This window comes from Pelmatolapia mariae, linkage group LG17 (genome assembly GCF_036321145.2).
Source record: "Pelmatolapia mariae isolate MD_Pm_ZW linkage group LG17, Pm_UMD_F_2, whole genome shotgun sequence".
NCBI lineage: Eukaryota > Metazoa > Chordata > Actinopteri > Cichliformes > Cichlidae > Pelmatolapia > Pelmatolapia mariae.
The window spans coordinates 27014808-27034226 of record NC_086242.1 but is presented as its reverse complement, the minus strand read 5'-3'; positions in this window follow the sequence as shown (position 1 = coordinate 27034226).

Below are 19419 nucleotides of genomic sequence, written 5' to 3'. Positions count from 1 at the left end.
TGCTGCGACCGGTTGGGGTGAAAGAAGGAAAACAGGATAAAGACATGCTGTGGAAGAGAGACAGAGATTAATAACAGATATGATTCGATGCAGAGAGGTCTATTAACACATAGTGAGTGAGAAGGTGACTGAAAAGGAAAAACTCGATGCATCATGGGAATCCCCGGCAGCCTACGTCTATTGCAGCATAACTAAGGGAGGATTCAGGGTCACCTGGTCCAGCCCTAACTATATGCTTTAGCAAAAAGGAAAGTTTTAAGCCTAATCTTGAAAGTAGAGATAGTGTCTGTCTCCCGAATCCAAACTGGAAGCTGGTTCCACAGAAGAGGGGCCTGAAAACTGAAGGCTCTCCCTCCCATTCTACTTTTAAATACCCTAGGGACAACAAGTAGGCCTGCAGAGCGAGAGCGAAGTGCTCTAATAGGGTGATATGGTACTACAAGGTCATTAAGATAAGATGGGGCCTGATTATTTAAGACCTTGTAAGTGAGGAGCAGGATTTTGAATTCAATTCTGGATTTAACAGGAAGCCAGTGAAGGGAAGCCAAAACAGGAGAAATATGCTCTCTCTTCCTAGTCCCTGTCAGTACTCTTGCTGCAGCATTTTGGATTAACTGAAGACTTTTCAGTGAGTTTTTAGGACATCCTGATAATAAAGAATTACAGTAGTCCAGCCTGGAAGTAATGAATGCATGAACTAGTTTTTCAGCATCACTCTGAGACAGGATATTTCTAATTTTAGAGATGTTGCGCAAATGGAAGAAAGCAGTCTTACATATTTGTTTAATATGTGCCTTGAAGGACATGTCCTGGTCAAAAATGACTCCAAGGTTCCTCACAGCATTACTGGAGGCCAAGGTAATGCCATCCAGAGTAAGAATCTGGTTAGATACCATATTTCTAAGATTTTCAGGGCCGAGTACAATAACCTCAGTTTTATCTGAATTAAGAAGCAGAAAGTTAGCGGCCATCCAGGTCTTTATGTCTTTAAGACATTCCTGCAGTTTAACTAATTAGTGTGTGTTACCTGGCTTCATGGATAGATAGAGCTGCGTATCATCTGCATAGCAGTGAAAATTTATGCTATGTCTTCTAATGATGCTGCCTAGGGGAAGCATGTATAATGTAAATAGAATTGGTCCTAGCACTGAACCCTGAGGAACACCATAATAGACCTTAGTGTGTGAAGAGGACTCTTCATTTACTTGAACAAATTGGAGTCTATTAGATAGATATGATACAAACCACTGCAGCGCAGTACCTGTAATACCTACATGTTCCAATCGCTCTAATAGGATATTATGATCAACAGTATCGAACGCTGCACTAAGGTCTAGCAGGACAAGCACAGAGATGAGTCCACTGTCAGAGGCCATAAGAAGATCATTTGTAACCTTCACTAAAGCTGTTTCTGTGCTGTGATGAGCTCTGAAACCTGACTGAAACTCTTCAAATAAGCCATTCCTCTGCAGATGATCTGTTAGCTGTTTGACAACTACTCTTTCAAGGATTTTTGATATGAAAGGAAGGTTGGAGATTGGCCTATAATTAGCTAAGACAGCTGGGTCTAGAGATTGCTTTTTAAGTAAGGGTTTAACTACAGCCACCTTGAAGGCCTGTGGTACATAGCCAATTATTAGAGATAGGTTGATTATATTTAAGATTGAAGAATTAATTAATGGCAGGACTTCTTTAAGCAGTGTTGTAGGAATGGGGTCTAAAAGACACGTTGATGGTTTGGAGGAATTAATTATTGAAGTTAACTCAGAAAGATCGATTGGAGAAAAAGAGTCTAACTTAACATCAATGGTACTAAAAGTAGCTGTAGATAATATTACATCTGTGGGATGATTATTGGTAATTTTTTCTCTAATGATAAACATTTTATTTCTGAAGAAGTTCATGAAGTCATTACTAGTTAACGTTAAAGGGATGGTTGGCTCAGTAGAGCTCTGACTTTTTGGTCAGCCTGGCTACAGTGCTGAAGAGAAACCTGGGGTTGTTCTTATTTTCTTCAATCAGTGACGAATAGTAAGATGTTCTGGCTTTGCGGAGGGCTTTCTTATAAAGCAGCAAACTATTTCTCCAGGCTAAATGATGATCCTCTAAATTTGTGACACGCCATTTCCTCTCCAGCTTACGAGTTATCTGCTTTAGGCTACGTGTTTGAGAATTATACCACGGAGCCAGGGACTTCGGATTTGAGGCCTTAGTTTTCACTGGAGCTACAGTATCCAGAGTCGTACGTAGTGAGGAGGTAAAATTATTAACAAGATAATCGACCTCTGTTGGAGTAGCGTTCAGATAGCTGCCCTGCTCTATGTTGGTACAGGGCATTGAAGATGATAACAGTGGGTGGATTATATTCTTAAACTTAGTTACAGCACTTTCAGAAAGACATCTACTTTGATAAAGTCTACTCTCCATTGCTGTGTAATCAATCATTGTAAATGTAAATGTTATCAGGAAATGATCAGACAGCAGAGGGTTTTCAGGAAACACTGTTAAATGTTCAGTTTCTATGCCATATGTTAAAACAAGATCTAGAGTGTGATTAAAGTGGTGGGTGGGTTCTTTTACATTTTGAGAGAAGCCAATTGAGTCTAATAACAGATTAAATGCAATGTTGAGGCTGTCATTTTTAGCATCCACATGGATGTTAAAATCACCCACAATAATTATTTTATCAGAGCTGAGCACTAAATCAGATAAAAAGTCTAAGAAATCAGAGAGAAACTCTGTGTAAGGCCCAGGTGGACGATAGATGATAACAAGTAAGACTGGTTTCTGAGTTTTACAGTTGGGTTGGACAAGGCTAAGCATCAGGCTTTCAAATGAATTAAAAGTCTGTCTTGGTCTTTCGTTAATTAATAGTCTGGTGTGAAACATTGCTGCCACACCGCCCCCTCGGCCTGTGCTTCGAGGTTTCTGGTAGTTAGAATGACTCGGGGGTGTTGATTCATTTAAACTAACATAATCATCCTGCTGCAACCAGGTTTCTGTAAGGCAGAGTAAATCGATTTGTTGGTCAATTATTAAGTCATGTACTAACAGAGACTTGGAGGAGAGAGACCTAATATTTAATAATCCACATTTCACTGTTTTACTCTTTGGTTCAGATGTGGATTCTGTATTGTTCTTTCTTTTTGATTTTTTATGTTTAAGTTGTTTATTGCTGGTTTTTGGTTTGTTTTTTGTCTTTTTGGGAGCTGACACAGTCTCAATGGAGATGGGTTTTTGGGGGGGTAGCAGGAGGAGAGAAGCTGCAGAGAGGCGTGTAAGACTGCAACTCTGCTTCCTGGTCCCAACTCTGGATAGTCATATTTTGGGGGGTTTAATAAATTGGTCCATATTTCTAGAAATGAGAGCTGCTCCATCCAAAGTGGGATGGATGCCGTCTCTCCTAACAAGACCAGGTTTCCTCCAGAAGGTTTGCCAATTATCTATGAAGCCCACATCGTTTCTGGGACACCACTCAGACAGCCAGCAATTTAAGGAGAACATGCGGCTAAACATGTCACTCCTGGTCTGATTGGGGAGGGGACCAGAGAAAACTACAGAGTCCGACATTGTTTTGGCAAAGTTACACACCGATTCAATATTGTTCAACACAGGGTAACATAGGGGTTGGTGCTGCAGTTGTTGAGGTTGGTGCCACAGTAGTTGTTGTTGGGGCCAATGTTGTTGTGGTTTGACCAGCTGTTGTTGTGGTTGATGCAGCGGTTGTTGTGGTTGCAGCCACAGCGGTTGCAGTTGGTGCCACTGTTGTTGTGGTTTGAGCAGTAGTAGTTGTTGTTGAAGCAGCTGTTGTTGTGCTTGGAATAGCAGCTGTTGTTGTTGGAGTAGCTGTTGTGGTTGTTGTACCAGTTGTTGTGGTTGGTGCCAGTGTTGTTGTGGTTGCTGCCGCTGTTGTAGTTGAAGCTGGGGCAGCTGTAGTTGTGGTTGGAGTAGCTGTTGTGGTTGTTGGTGTAGCAGTTGTTGTGGTTGGTGCCAGTGTTGTTGTGGTTGGACCAGCTGTTGTAGTTGTAGCAGCTGTTGTTGTGGTTGAAGCAGCTGTTGTTGTGGTTGCTGCCGCAGTGGTTGTGCTTGGTTCCGCTGTTGTTGTAGTTTGACTAGTAGTTGTTGTTGTTGCAGCAGCTGTTGTGGTTGCTGAAGGTGCACTTTTTGTGGTTTCTGCTGCAGTTGTTGCGGTTGGTGCCAAAGCGGTTGTGGTTGGAGCAAATGGTGTTGTGATTGGTGTCTCAGTAGTTGTGGTGGGTGCAGCAGTTGTTGCGGTTGGTGCCACTGTTGTTGTGGTTGCAACCACAGTGGTTGTGCTTGGTGCCGCTGTTGTTGTGGTTGGAGCAGCTTTTGAGGTTTGAGCAGCAATGGTTGTTGTTGGAGTAGCTGTTGTTGTTGTTGGAGGCCCAGTTGTTGTGGTTGGAGCAGCTGTAGTTGTTTGAGCAGCTGTTGTTGTAGTTGGTGCCACAGATGTTGTGGTTGGGGCAGCTGTTGTTATTGTTGGTGCAGCGGTTGGTGCCATTGTTGTTGTGGTTGCTTCCACAGTTGTTGTGCTTGTTGCTGCTGTTGTTGTGGTTGGAGCAGCTGTAGTGGTCAGATTAGCTGTGGTTGTTGTTGGTGCAGCAGTTGTTGTACTTGGAGCAAATGTTGTTGTGATTGGTGTCTCAGTAGTTGTGGTGGGAGCAGCTGTTGTTGTGGTTGGGTCAGCTGTGGTTGGTGCTGCAGTGGTCGAGGGTGAGTTACAGGTTGGTCCTTTTGTTATGGTACCAACGCTCTGCATGAAAGGTAGAGATCCCAAACTTGAGGCAGCTGCACACAGGTTTGTAGATGCACATCCGTAAGCTGGGAAAGTGTTGGTGCCATCGCTCACTGCAGATAATGTCATGACATATCAGCATACTTAAAGCATTACTCAGTACATCTTAAAAATCTGTTTTCTGATATCCAGTAACAATTATTGTTATGTTGGTTTAGTGCCTGTTGGTAATTCATAAGACATGTTAAATGGTAAAACAACTGATACATTTATTGCTGTCTTCTGCTCTAATAATTTCCCCAATGTAATTCTTTCCAACTCATATGTACCAGTTCACACACATTCATACAGCAGTTTTACGGTTAGCCTGTTTCGTGCGCTCTGACTGTTGTGTGTAACACTGATGGTGCATCAGGGTAATTTGAGGTTCAGAATCTTTTATATTGACATTCGAACTGTAGCCAAAAAATATATCATAAGTCAAACATGACTGTGTGGAAGCCTGTGAAAATAAAAACATGTAGTCAGAGTATTATTACTTTTTTTTTCTTTTTTATGCACTAACATCCCTGTCACAGCAATTTATTTTTAAATATATTCTGTTACATTCGAAATATTTTTCAGTGAAAGGAAAATCATGAAGCTACACTGTAGATCATCTGTAGAGTTGTGGGCATTTACCATTGTTATTGGTTTGCAAATGGTCAGGGAAATGCTTTGTACCCATCTTACTCCATAGGTGGTTCTCTAATGGGTAGCATTTCCTGAGAGCATCTATTATTAAAATCTTTCATGTTAAAAAATAAAGTAATATTAATGTTTGTAGATGCATGGCTATGAGCTGGAAAAAGTTGGATGCATCATTTACTGCAGTTTAATAAAGAACCATTTCAGGAGATTGAAAAAAAACTTTTTCCATTTACAAACAAAAATATTTTTCACATAAAGAGTAATCTAAAATATTTTTAATGTTTTCTGTTTGCTGAAACTCCAAATCTTACTTGGCTGACCTAACACAATTGACACCCATAACACATCAACTTTAAACGCACGTCACATCAACCTCAAAATTCACCCCAGCATTAACAGCAATAAATTTTGTCAAATATTCCCCAGACTTTACTTTTTATTTATCACAAATTACCCAAAATCACCACGGACATTTCACCAGAAAATCTATTGAGTGGACATTTAATTAAGCTTGATTTCCAATTCAGCACCTTTTAGATATTTACTTTAATCAATAGGCGGTTCCTTACCTTTCTATTAAGGGCCTGCCACTCAGTCAACCTGCTGGCTCCTGTCCGTCCGTTTGACCACCACTGGACCTCGGCCTCCTCCGTCCGAACCACCAAACAATATCCCTCCTCAATTCGGGTCAACGGCACCAATAGCGATGGGTATTGATAAGATTTTCATGATTCTGATTCCATTTTCGATTCTGTTTAACGATTCGATTCTTTATCGATTCTCTTATCGATTCTTATTTTTAAAAAAGGAGAACACTAAGGTCGATTAGCTTAGAACTTTGTTTTATATCTTCTCTTTGAACAAGATAGAAATTGTCAAGTGTTCTCTGTCTGTGAGGTGCCCACACTTGAAAAAGACCAGACTTTGAATTTCACTCAATTTATTTTTTGACCAGTTTCTTAGGTAGATAGTTAAAGGTGGATAGATAGTTAGGGAGTTAGGTGAAAAACCGATAGCCCGTCTAGCTCAGTCTTCCTCACAGTGCAAAGTGAATTGTGCCTTGTTTGCTGTCCTCTCAGTATGTCGCACACGGGTCAAATGACTGCTGCATGCATTTTCAGGTTTACTAGGCATGCCCGCCCTTGATTGCTCTAATTCAGCTCACCTGGCGGAGCAGTGCACACCAGGCCGTGCTTAGTTGTAGATTGCACACAAGGTCCAATCAGCAGCAGCACAGAGCAGGTAGTGGGCAGGAGGAGGAAGAGAAGAGTAACAGCCACACCTACTAGGTCAGCGCGACACCTCCCACTCGATCTTTTCTCAGCACTGCCTAGAAAGATCGCACTCAGGTGGGCTGGTCCCTGGCTTGATCTTCCACCGGTAAAACGACCACAAGACGCCGGACGTCCCGATGTAAAATGGTGCTCAGCTCAGGACTTCTGGTAGCGGATTTTGGACTCTGGACTGCAATGCTGGAACTTGGAGAGACCCTCACATGGACATCTCGAACGATCCCTCTGGAATCAGGATTCACGCTGATGACTCTTGCGAGTCTGAACTGCCCTCTAAGGGCATTTTGGTCGCAGAGCCAAACTATGTCTCCAACAGCAATGTTTCTCTCTGCAGTATGCCACTTACTGCGGATGAACAGGTTTGGTCCAGCGAGTTGGCTCCAAGACTTCCAGAAGTTGCTGACTATGGTTTGTACTTCTTTAAGCCTTTTGAAAGGATAATTTGTGAAGTCAATGGTTTTGAAGTCACCACTTTGTGAGGCTCGACCAAGCAACAGATTATTCGGCGTGATGTAGTCAATGCAATCTTCTCGGCTCTGAATTCTGGCATCAATGGGTCTCTCATTTGCAAGGTTGGCAGCTAGCTGGAGTGCTGTCAGAAACTCACTGAAGGTAAGAGCCTCTACATTGCCAAGTGTATGAAGAGCTCTCTTTGTAACTCTGACAGCGGCTTCGGCGGCCCCGTTTCGGTGAGGTGAGTCAGCGGGAAGAATCTTCCATGCCCAGGTTGTCCCATTTTTGGCAGAGTATTCTTCAAGCGACTCCTTGTTTTGTTGTCTCAGGTAAGCATACATTTCTTCTAATACAGGTTTGGCGCCGACAAAGTTTGTGCCAGGATCTGACCAGATTTTTCGGGGATGGCCTCAGACAGAAGTGAACCTCTGGTAGGCAAGCAGGAAGCTCTCTGTTGATAGTGTGTTCGCTAGTTCGACATGAATGGCTCGGCTTGCCATACAGCAAAACACAACTCCCCAAACTTTTATGGTCACTCTTCTCTTGACATCATCCCTCACATGATAGGGTCCAAACAAGTCGACGGATGTGAATTCGAATGGTGCAGCAGGATTTGACCTCTCTTCAGGTAAGTCTTCCATTACTTGCTTACAGATCCTTGCCTTTGTCTTCTTGCAGATGATGCACTGGTCCACGACCTTTTGGGCAATAATTCTTCCTCTGACAACCCAAGCCTTCTTTCTCATCCGCAGTAAGGTTCCTGCCACTCCATCATGTCCCTCGCTGTGTGCTTCTCTGGCAAGGAGGGTGGATAACCAGGCTTGGAATGGTAGAAGGGGAACGGCTTTGCGGTCTTCTTTGAAGGTCTGGATTCTGCCACCACAAACTACAAGTCCACTTGTTTGGTCTCTGTAAACGACTAGTCTGTCTGTTGTGGTGCTTGGGAAGTTGACGCCCTCTTGTGCTGCTAGGCAAAGGTCTCGAAAAGCATCTCGTCTCTCGTTGACTGTGAGGACACCCGAAGATGGTACTACCTCCCACTTTTCTTGGTCTCTGGTCTTTGATCTCATGAACTTTTTGGCAACCCTCCAGACCCACGCCACGGTCCCAATCAGCCTTCTCAGGTTGCTGAATCGCCTTTCGTCGATTAGCTGTTGGGTTGCTACTCCTGCCAGTGGTCTTCTCGACTCTACGTGTACTGAGTCCTGAGCTGCATTGGTGTGGATTCTGGTAAGGGCCGCAACAAAAGCCTTTTTCTGCAGCTTTGTGACCTTTTCTCGAGCTTGGGCAGCGACTTCTCCGGCAGATTTCTTCAGCCACTCATCTTCAGGAAGTTGGAGAAACTTTGGACCCGACTGCCACTCGGAGTCCTCGGTTAGGGCATTTGGACTGGCCCCTCTGGTGAGAATGTCTGCAATGTTTGCTGACCCGGGAATCCACCACCAATCTTGGACATCAGTGCTACTCTGGATTTCACCAACACGGTTTGCAAAGAAGGTCTGGAAACCGTAGCTCTCACGCTGGATTGCACCCAAGACGGTCTGGCTGTCGACAAGGTGGTACCATTTTTTGACCTGGATTCTGCAGTGTCTCTGGAAGTAGGTCTTCAGACGGGCAGCAAAGACGGCGCCACACATCTCTGCTTTAACAGGATCGCCTTTATGGTTGAGAGGCGTCAGTTTGGCTTTAGACTCCACTAGTCTCACGATGACACTATGGCTGCAGCTCCAGCGAAGGTACATCACTGCGCCATATGCGTGTTCACTGCCATCAGAGAACGTGATGGCACTGGGCTCTGCACAGGGATCTGGTGGAGTCAGGGCTCTAGTGAAATGCAGTTTCTTCAGGTCAGCATACTCTTCCAGAAGCTTTATGGCGTCTTCTCGGAGACCTTCAGACAAGGCTGAGTCCCATGTGTCTTCGAAGCAGTGTTTTACTTTTGCTTCTTGGAAAGCTCTCCTTACCAGGATGGCACCCTTCTGTTTGACAGGAGTCACAAGACCGAGTGGGTCATATAGGCCGGAGACTTGGCTTAGCAGTTCTCGCCTGGTTAGTGGATCAGGTGTTTGCTCTCTGACTTCTTCCCTGAGCAGGTCTTGACCAAGGCGCATTTTCCTCCTTTTCTTTGAAAAGTTAACTGCAACCATGACATGAAGTTTGTCATCATTGATGGTGTAGCCAAGGCCAAGGGCTTTGTTGTCATCTTCCGTCAGCTGGTTTGGCAGGATCATAGTCTTTGGCTCTGATCGAGGCAAATCTTTCTTTGACTCCTCCCTCCCACTTTGACTGGAGTAGACCCAAGGCTTCATGTAGAATCCTCCAGCTCTCAGGATGTGCTCGATGTTGGCTGTTAGGCGTCTCAGATGGTCGAGGTCATTGTGTGATGTCAGGATGTCATGTCAGGCGTCTTCTTCCAGCACACGTTTCTCTTCTTTGAAGTGACTGAATGAGGGTAGGTTTGCAGTTTCTCTCATGGCGACTTGGGCTATGCAACCAGCAGGTTTGTCTCCAATGTTGACTCTCGTTAGGGCATAGTCTTCTATGTCTGCATCTTCTGTGTCACGCCACAAGAATCTGTGCAAGTCGACTTCTCGATCTTCCAGCCAGACGGAGTTGTACATCTTGCGGATGTCACCAAGGGCGGCGTAGACACCAGCTCGGAACCTCAGCAGGACAGCTCTTATCGGGTTCAGGACATCAGGACCTTTGATGAGAATGTCATTCAGGCTGAGGCCTCTGTACTTCTGGCTGCTGTTCCACACCAACCTCACTGGGGTAGAGACCGAGCGTGGATTTGGCGCGATGAGGTGGCTTATATACCATACTGGCCCAGTCCAACTCTGCAGGACTTCTTTGGACAGCTTCACTGCAGCTCTGCGGTTTACCATCTCATGGACTTGTGCAGCATAGGCCGTCTTCCATTCAGGTTCTTTAGATAGCTTCATCTCGGTTCTGATGAATGTTGCTTCTACTGCTTTCCTGTTATTTGGCAAGGTTGCTGGATCTTCTACCCATGGGTACTTGGCATGCCAATGCGGTTCACTGCTGTGGTCATCTCCAGTTGAATAAGTCAGGCCATTTCTCACGATCTCCATCTCCCTCTCTTCAGCGAGCGTCATTTCTTTACCTCCTGGCTGGCAGTTCCCACAACGACACCCTCCACATCTCGGCTGGCAAACGGCTCCGATGCTTTCCCACCTCCACCACTTCAGAAAGTCTCTGCTGCTGGTAGCTGTGGTGGATAGAGTCTCAGGGTGATCAGGATGTTGACAGGAAGCTAGGTCTTTAGTGAACTCTTGGTACTTGAATGCAGCAGCTCTCATTGATCTTGCAAAGTGAGTCTTGGAGGTGTGGGCCATCAAAGTGACTTCCTCAAAGAGGTCTGGATGCGTGCCCCCGATTGTCTTGCCAAGTGGACCGTCCCAGAGCACCAGGTCACCGATGGAGCGGATCTTTTGGGGCACCAGCTGGCCTTCTTTATGGCTGATTAGAAGCTGGATCTCTCTGGGTCTGATGAGGTCTTGGAGAGGGACGTCAGGGAAGATCTTCTGTAGCTTCTGAGGTCAAACATGTCTTTTTACTTCAGCAATCTTGTCAAGACCATAGCAGACTAACTGGTGAGGCTTTAAAGTTCCTCTTGAGGTGTTGACACGGATCTTGAGAAGGTAGCGCTTGGTTGCCACAGACACCTTCATACCTCCGACACCCTGGATGACAAGCATGACGTCTTCACTGCGAAGGTTGAGCTTACTTGCAGCTTTATGGGTTATGTAGTTTGTGTCAGATGCTAGATCAATTAGTGTCCCAATTCTCTGCCCATCATTGGCGATGACGTCAAGGAGCATCAGAATCACAGGGTACTCTTTTAGACCAGTCTCCTCCAGTAGACCTCTCTCTGCTGCCATGGAGTTGAAGGCTCGTGATGAGACGTTGCAGAAAGCTTTCCGACACTGCTGTGCTAGCTCTGGCGATAGTTTAGAGATGAACTCTTCTTGAACCTCTGTGTACCTCCTCCCCTCAGCTCTCACCGGACCAGACTTGGGCCTTTGTGATAATGGTCGTTGCAAGGGACAAAGAAGGTAATGATGCTGGTCTTTGCACTCTGGATTTCCACACAGGTAAGTCGTCTTTCTGCAGGGTCCGTCGTGGATCTCGAGACACCTCTTGCAGGCTCCAAGTTGCTGCACTGCATCTTTTTTCTCCTGTAACTTTGTGTTGGTTCTAAACCGTCTGCAGATGTAGAGCTTTCTCTTGTGCTTCGGGTCCCCACAGATGATGCAGCCTGCTGGATCAGTACTGGATTTGACTGACTTGGTACGGGCGTACTTTGTTGGGAACTTTGTTCTCTCCTTGGCAGGGTCGATGTCTCTCAGCTGGTCTAACTGCTCGTAGATGGGCTCTTGAGATTGGAGGTATGCGAGCAGCTTGTCGAACCGGTTCTGATGAGTCACAGCATTCTTTGGATCAGCAGCGTGGGTAAGCCAGTCTTTCTTTAGGTACTCAGGCAGCTTGCTCTCAATAGACTTTATTACTAATAGGTTCTTTATGGCGTTTGCTTTATCCAGCTCATTTAAATCATAGAGGGCCTTTTCAACTGCGTGGATAAGCTCTATTATTCTCCTAGGCTGGTTGCTACGGACAGGAGGGATAGCTTGAAGCTCCTCAATGATTTCAATGGCGATGGTGGCTTGATTTCCATAGCGGTTCTCAAGGACTCTGAAGATCTCATCTGCCGAGGTGTATGTAGACAGGCGCAGATCTTTGGCCACTTTATCATCGAGGCTATCGAGGAGTTGGAATTTCTTTACTTCCATGGACCCGGTTGGTTCACCTTGCTTTTGCAGAGCCTCCCATTCCTTCCGCCATCTGTAGAACTCACGCTGGCTGCCGGTGAACTTTGGTAAAGCTGTGGCTTTCAGTTTTATGGCTGCGACCGGGGCTGCGTTGCGGACTGTGACAACTGCTTGGTCGGCATCTTTTTTAATTCTCTCTGCTTTGATCAGGGCTGCCTTCCCTGACACCAGCTTTGGAAGGCAGGTTTCGAGCTCCATTAGTCGACGATCACAATCTCGCCTCTCAGCAGGTGGAGCCCAGCGGTTCCATGTCTGGTGTGCCTGCTTAGCTTTCTTCACCAGTTCTTCTAGATGGTGGAGCATAAAATCATATGCCTCCAGGGGTGTATCAGGCTGAGTAGATGAGATGTTCTCACACTCCATTTCTGCTGATTTTAGAGCAAGGGTCAGTTCTCTTTCACCATATGATGTCCACAGTGTCTCTCTGATCAGGTGCTTCGCCTCCTTCAACTTCTGCTCACATTCTTTCTCCGTTTTCTCGACGTCTGCTCTCTGTTGGCCCATCAGCTCCGGTGTGCCCTCTGCTTCACACTGCGTGATGTAGGCGGCCTCAAGCTCCTCATTCACGTCAATCACCTTGGAGCCCTCTGCTGTGAGTCTCTTGAAGGAATCCTGCAGCTCCTCTACAGACATATCCATGTGGGTCCTTCTTATATGGTTGGTGAGTCTGGAAAGCAGTCTTTTTGCAGTGGTTCGCTCTATTTTCAGCTCTTCGATTGACTTGGACTCAGCCATGCTGCTTTCTTGATTATTGGTTGGACAAGCAAACGGCAAGTTGCGATTTCCTCCAGGCCCCCAGGTGGAGTCTTCTCCGTCTTTGTGGTGAGCTTTTGTGGAGTCTTCACTGGTCAAGGCCGGTTTCTTTACTGGCCAGGCCGGTTTTTCACTGTCAAGTGTTCTCTGTCTGTGAGGTGCCCACACTTGAAAAAGACCAGACTTTGAATTTCACTCAATTTATTTTTTGACCAGTTTCTTAGGTAGATAGTTAAAGGTGGATAGATAGTTAGGGAGTTAGGTGAAAAACCGATAGCCCGTCTAGCTCAGTCTTCCTCACAGTGCAAAGTGAATTGTGCCTTGTTTGCTGTCCTCTCAGTATGTCGCACACGGGTCAAATGACTGCTGCATGCATTTTCAGGTTTACTAGGCATGCCCGCCCTTGATTGCTCTAATTCAGCTCACCTGGCGGAGCAGTGCACACCAGGCCGTGCTTAGTTGTAGATTGCACACAAGGTCCAATCAGCAGCAGCACAGAGCAGGTAGTGGGCAGGAGGAGGAAGAGAAGAGTAACAGCCACACCTACTAGGTCAGCGCGACAGAAATGTAGGAGTAACATGGCCTTACAAACCCAACAGTGAGATCTTAAGAGATCCACAGCCTACGGCTCTTCAATGGGGTGTCACAGGGTCCCCAGGAAAAAAAATTGTAAATGTAAAATAATAAAATAAATATTCTTCTGTAGCAATGACAAAGTATAACATAAATTATTCTGTAGCAATTACACAAGAATATCCAGTAATGTCCCTGCCTACAATTAAACACATTCACTTACCGAAAATCAGGGGCATCTGCTGTGGCAAATGGGTGCAAGCCTTTTACCACAAACTTAGTCACTGCTTGGTGACATTCTGGCCTGAAAGGAGACGCTACCGGTAGACTGCAGCGAGAACTGCCAGCATCTGAGCCAGCCAGACTCTGTCTGTCTCTCTCATCATGGTCACCTAAATGCAGCGCACAGTAATTGCAGGTTTTGTAATAAGACAGATCGCGCTAACATAATATGCACTGTTAGTTGATTATTTACCTGCCGCATTAACGGGAGAGGACGTGCAAACGTTACCGCTGCTGCTTGGTTGAGATTCACGAGTCCGGAGCAGAATTAAAAACACGACATTCATTTAAGGTCATCGCGTGTTTTGTGAGCAAATGCTTTTGCGTATTCGTAGTGTTTCCTCCCTTAAATGAAATATCTACTTTGCAAGTATTGCAAGTTGCCCTGTTGTCATCCGTTCTTGTAAAGTATAACCAAACTTTTGAGCGTTTGAGCTGCTTAGGCGCCGTGTTTCCTGCCAGGTAAATGACGCTCCGCAACGTGGTGATGTCATTCGGGGTGACTGGAATCGATAAGGGAATCGTTTGCAAAAATGGCAAACAATTCCAAGAAATTGAAACAGTGGGAACCGGTTCTCAACAAGAACCGGGTTTCGATACCAATCCCTAGGCACCAAAAACTGTCCCGATTAGTGATTGAGGTGTGAGACAAATGACCACTGGTCCAAGTGCGTCAAAACAATGATTTTATTAAACACATGTGTGGGAAGATACACAACACGACATTGTCAACACAGATCTCTGCTCAAAGCATACTTTCAAAATAGTTTTATTATGTCAGGGTTCACGCCCCTTCTCGCGTCAGAAAGAATATAACATGCATAAGTTATAATTAATGACAGTTAAACGAGTTTCCGTGTTCAACAACATTTTGCCCTATATGGTTGTCTCACCCTCCAGATGTTTCCTGTCAACTTATTCATGGCATGCTTATCTTTAACACCTTCTGCATCACTAGTTGCTATGCAAGCATAAAGCAAGATATGTTTCACCTTTACCCTAGAAATAAATCTATGTGATGTCTGTGTGTAAGCGTGTTATGCATTCATTCACTGCACTCCAAGTCATTTCTACAATATATCAGTTCAGACAGTCACGCTGAACGAAGCTTCTGACCTTCACAGGCCTGAGTGCTTAACTCTTTCATGAGCACATATGCAAGGTGTGTGATAACATGATTAAAACTATATGTTTAATAAATTGAATAAATGTTCTCATCAAATGCCACTACTCAAAGCTTAATAAAAAGGATATAGAAGAATAAACATGATATAGAAATGATATAATTCCCACACACTGCAGTGACTTTTGGGTGTACTCTAAGACCTGAGAACACCACTAAAGGGTGTAGCTGTTTGTTCAACATTTCTGATGCCATAATACTGGTGGTGGTCAGAGGGCCCGGTGGCGCCAGTGTCCGGCAGCCTCGCCTCTGTCAGTGTGCCCCAGGGCAGCTGTGGCTACAATGTAGCTTGCCATCACCAGTGTGTGAATGTGTGTGTGAATGGGTGAATGACTGAATGTAGTGTAAAGCGCTTTGGGGTCCTTAGGGACTGAGTAAAGCGCTATACAAATGCAGGCCATTTTACCATACCACAGCCACCGGTAAACATTTCTTTAATCAGAGAGAAGAACAGAGCCTGATTTTCGGTCAATTGTTTAGCGACTTTCACATTTATGTTATTTTCTTTACTTTGCTCTTGTTTTGATGGACATTTGTCTGTTTTCAGCAGTGTTGGGTAAGTTACTTTAAATTAGTAACTTAGTTACATTACTAGTTACTTCTATCAAAAGTAACTCAGTTACTTCAAGTTACTCGATACTTTCAAAGTAACTAGTTACTAGGGAAAGTAACTTTGGTTTTACTCAGAACTCTCTTGTTAATGTGTTGCTTCCGTAACTGGATACCCAGCAAGATTGCCAGTCTTCTAGCTTGCTTACTTGCCAGAAGTGCACTGTGCCACCTACTAGTGATGTGTCGGTCGCGAACGAAATGGCTAGAGCCGGATCTTTGACGTGAACGACGCGAGCCGTGGGTTGTTGTTTTTTTTCTTTCTCTCACCCTCTCTCTCGCACTTTTTTTCCGCTTCACTCCGCACGCGAGCCTTGTGCTTTGCGCTGGGAAGAGTGGGGAGGGGCGGTAGTTACACTCTCAGTAGCACAGGAACAGAGCGGGAGGGAGAGACAGAGAAAGAGAGCCAGGGACAACAACGTCACATTAGAAAAGTATAGTAATCATCCACAACTATTTTCAGTTGCGGATGATAAAGGATTCAGAAAGTTTATTCATGCAGGCCCATATGACAGAGAATATGCATCTTCTTTTTGTTTTCCATATTTTAATTTATATTTAATTGTGTTGTGGTTTGCAGTGTTTTGTCTAGTTTCACTTTAAATTTGTTTAAAAGGAAAAAGCTGAAAATTTAATTAGTTAAAAGTTGAACTGTGAATAGTTGGTTTTTGTATTATATGATTTATTTATTTTTATGTGGAGTGAATAAATAAAAGTATATTTACGACGGCCCCTAGAGACAAAGCATGTACAAACTTCAAAACACGTACGAACTCTGAAGCATGTACAAACCCTGAAGCACGTACAAACTCCAAAACATGTAAAAACTCCAAAACACGTACAAAACACAACAGAAGTGCTCCAGGATGCTAGGCGCAGTGTTGAGCTTTTGTTACCTAGCGGCTACACAAGCCAGCAAGTACCAACGACCAGATTTGGTGTGTGGTAGTAACAGGTAAATGAACTTTTTTTTTAAATTATTTGAATATATATGAGTGCTTGTGTATAAATACACAAACCATACACATATGCTTTCAATTGTGTAATTTAAGTGATCCGTGTTACTCTGTTTTGGAAGTTCAATTAAAGCTAGAAATGTGTTTTGGAGTTTGTACGTGCTTTTTGGAGTTTGTACGTGCTTTGTCTCTAGGGGCCACCATAAATATTTATATATAAACATATATAAATAAAACCACTTTTTTTATATTAGTAATTCCTTTTGTGCATAATTTTATATTATTGTTAATAACAAATTAATTAAAGCAACAAAAAAACCTGAAGAGCCGGTTGGGAGTCGAAAGAGCCGGCTCTTTTTAGTGAGCCGGCTCTTTTTAGTGAGCCAAGCCGAAAGAGCCGGTTTTCTAAAAAGAGCCGAAAATCCCATCACTAAGAGGTATTCCAGAATATATTTCTGGAACTTGATGGGCTTAAAGCCAGTCCACGGGTAATGTCTCTTAAGTGCAAACTTCTGTTGTGAAACAAATGTGAATTGGACTGTAGTATTCCGATGTGCCTCTTATGTTTTTGTATGCAGTCCTAGATGAGTGTAGTTTTGAGAGAAGTTCGTAATACATATAACCTTAGCTTCGGATTGATCCGTTGTTGAACATTAAAATCTTTTGTCATTTCCTTGATTCTGCGACAAGTTGACCAAGTTGATACCAATTTAGCAAGTTGATAGGTTAAAGGTTTTGCCCAGTCATTTATAATTAAAAGGCTGCTGTAATGTTTCATTTATGTTGTATTGACACAGAAGTGTATTACTTTGAAAATGTTTTGTAATAAAATAATCAATTGAAATAAGTGAAATGGCTATGTGTGATTTTAGAAAAGTTACTATAGAAGCCTAAACTAATTGGCATGGATAATTGTGAGTAGGATATATGTAAAAAAGTTAGTTAGTGTAACTCAACTAATGTAATTTCTCAACTTAACATTGCCAGAAATGTTAAATTAATATTAGGTTGCATGAACGTAATTATGCTTTTGGAGGTCAAAGTAAATCATGTTGGTTTGTTAAACCAGTTAAGTTAGCCAAACCTCAAAATTACTTGCTGGATTTACTTAATAATATTCAAAATATGTAACTTAAAAAGCTGAGTGGAAATTGTTGCCTCAATTTTTTAAATTGAGCCAACAAAATATTTTTTAGAGTGTGTAGTTAAGTATAATTTGACTCGAACTGTTCAGATTAATCGTTCAAAAATCTAAATATATATTTTGCACTTTGTTAATTTTGCTATGAATATGTTAATTTGACTGTTCTTGTAACTCTAATATGTTTAAAGCTCAACATATTTGAAAGTATTTAGTATAATAAGTTACACAATAGTACAAAACTGTTTTGACACAGGGCTGTTTTGCTTTCTCATGACTTTGCCACACCTTCTCTTACTGACATCTGCTGCTATCTCTATTTAGATTTTAATAACAGCATGTTGAAAATCAAACATTTGGCATTCTCTACTCAGGTCAGTTTGTGTGTCACAGGCACACACACCCGTCTTATATACGTCATGTTTTTGGCGGCTTTTGCCTTTGGCTTCTGATGTGTGTACTTTTACTTAAACCATTAAAGGGACAACAAAGGAGGTGGGTTTTCATGTTAGAGTGAATAACAGAACATCATCAAGCATCAATCCACTTAGTACATCTCAGGTTATAATTTTAAATGCATATGTGCAGTAGTCATATCAAACATACTACAAATTATAAGCAATAACGTTGCATTGCAAAGCAACCCCTGCAGGTGTACATGGTGTAACTACAATGCACGAAAACCAAAACCTAGTATCAAAAGCAACCATGGTTACAATTTATGGTAAATGGACTGATTCTTACATAGTGCTTTTCTACTCTCCCGGAGTACTCAAACAACATGCCACATTCACCTAGTCACACCCATTCTCACAAGCACTTTCTCTAAACTTAGTGCTGTACATTTATCATTGAACAGAAAAATATAGTACCTTTGCAGACTGAAACTCAAATATTGAGATAGTGGTCACTGAAAAATGTCAAATACCTGAACATTGCTGTCTTATATGCATTCACTGCCACCTAAAGACAGTAACTGACAAGTAAGACAACACAACAGTTACATAATTACATTTTACCACAAGAGGTCAGTACAGAAAGGAAGGAACTGAACTTTTAAATCACAAATACAGTAATTTAGTAGGCACAAATTATATAGGTTACTGTTTACTATCATAGCCAAGTGGCTAACAAACGTAAACAGAAGTTTTCACTATCCCTACTAATGACTATTATCTTGTTTCAGGATACATAATACCTGCCAGTATCCAATGACACATCCGCTTACCTGTATGTTTTGCTCGTTTCTCCTCCTTTTCTTTTCTCTTTTTTTTCTAAACTGAGGACTTGATGGCTTTGACCCTTTCTTGTCCATCTTCCATCAGTAATTCTGCACTTCAGTATCAACACCCATCCCCCAACCCAAGAAGCACCACGACATAACCTAACAGATCTACACTTTAGTGCACAGATTCTTTTTTTTTTTCCTGGGATTTTGGACAACCCAGTGTCACCATTTTTAACTGAGTAGTCCAAATTTATCAAATACACAGTACTCTGTCATCTAAAGCCAAATAAAAAACAAATATCTGGAATCTACTCTTGTTGGTTTCAGTTAGGATCATAAGGAGGCTGGCAGTGGTAACTCAACTTAGAGAAGAAAAGCTCCACTCAAAATTAGACGCTGACAACGACTTAAAGGAAAAAAGTGATTTGAGTGTATTCAACATTTAAATTGTGCAAAAACATAGACATGAACCAAAACACATTTGAATCATTTCAACACATGGTTCACCATAATAATTTGCCCTACAAAGTGTTCGATACCATCACTTTAACTGTCCATAAATGTATTAGGTATGCTGTTCATTTCAGGTGAGTGCACTTAATATTCACTATTTGGTAAGTGTTCAAAGTTATTTGGATTGTCTTTACTCA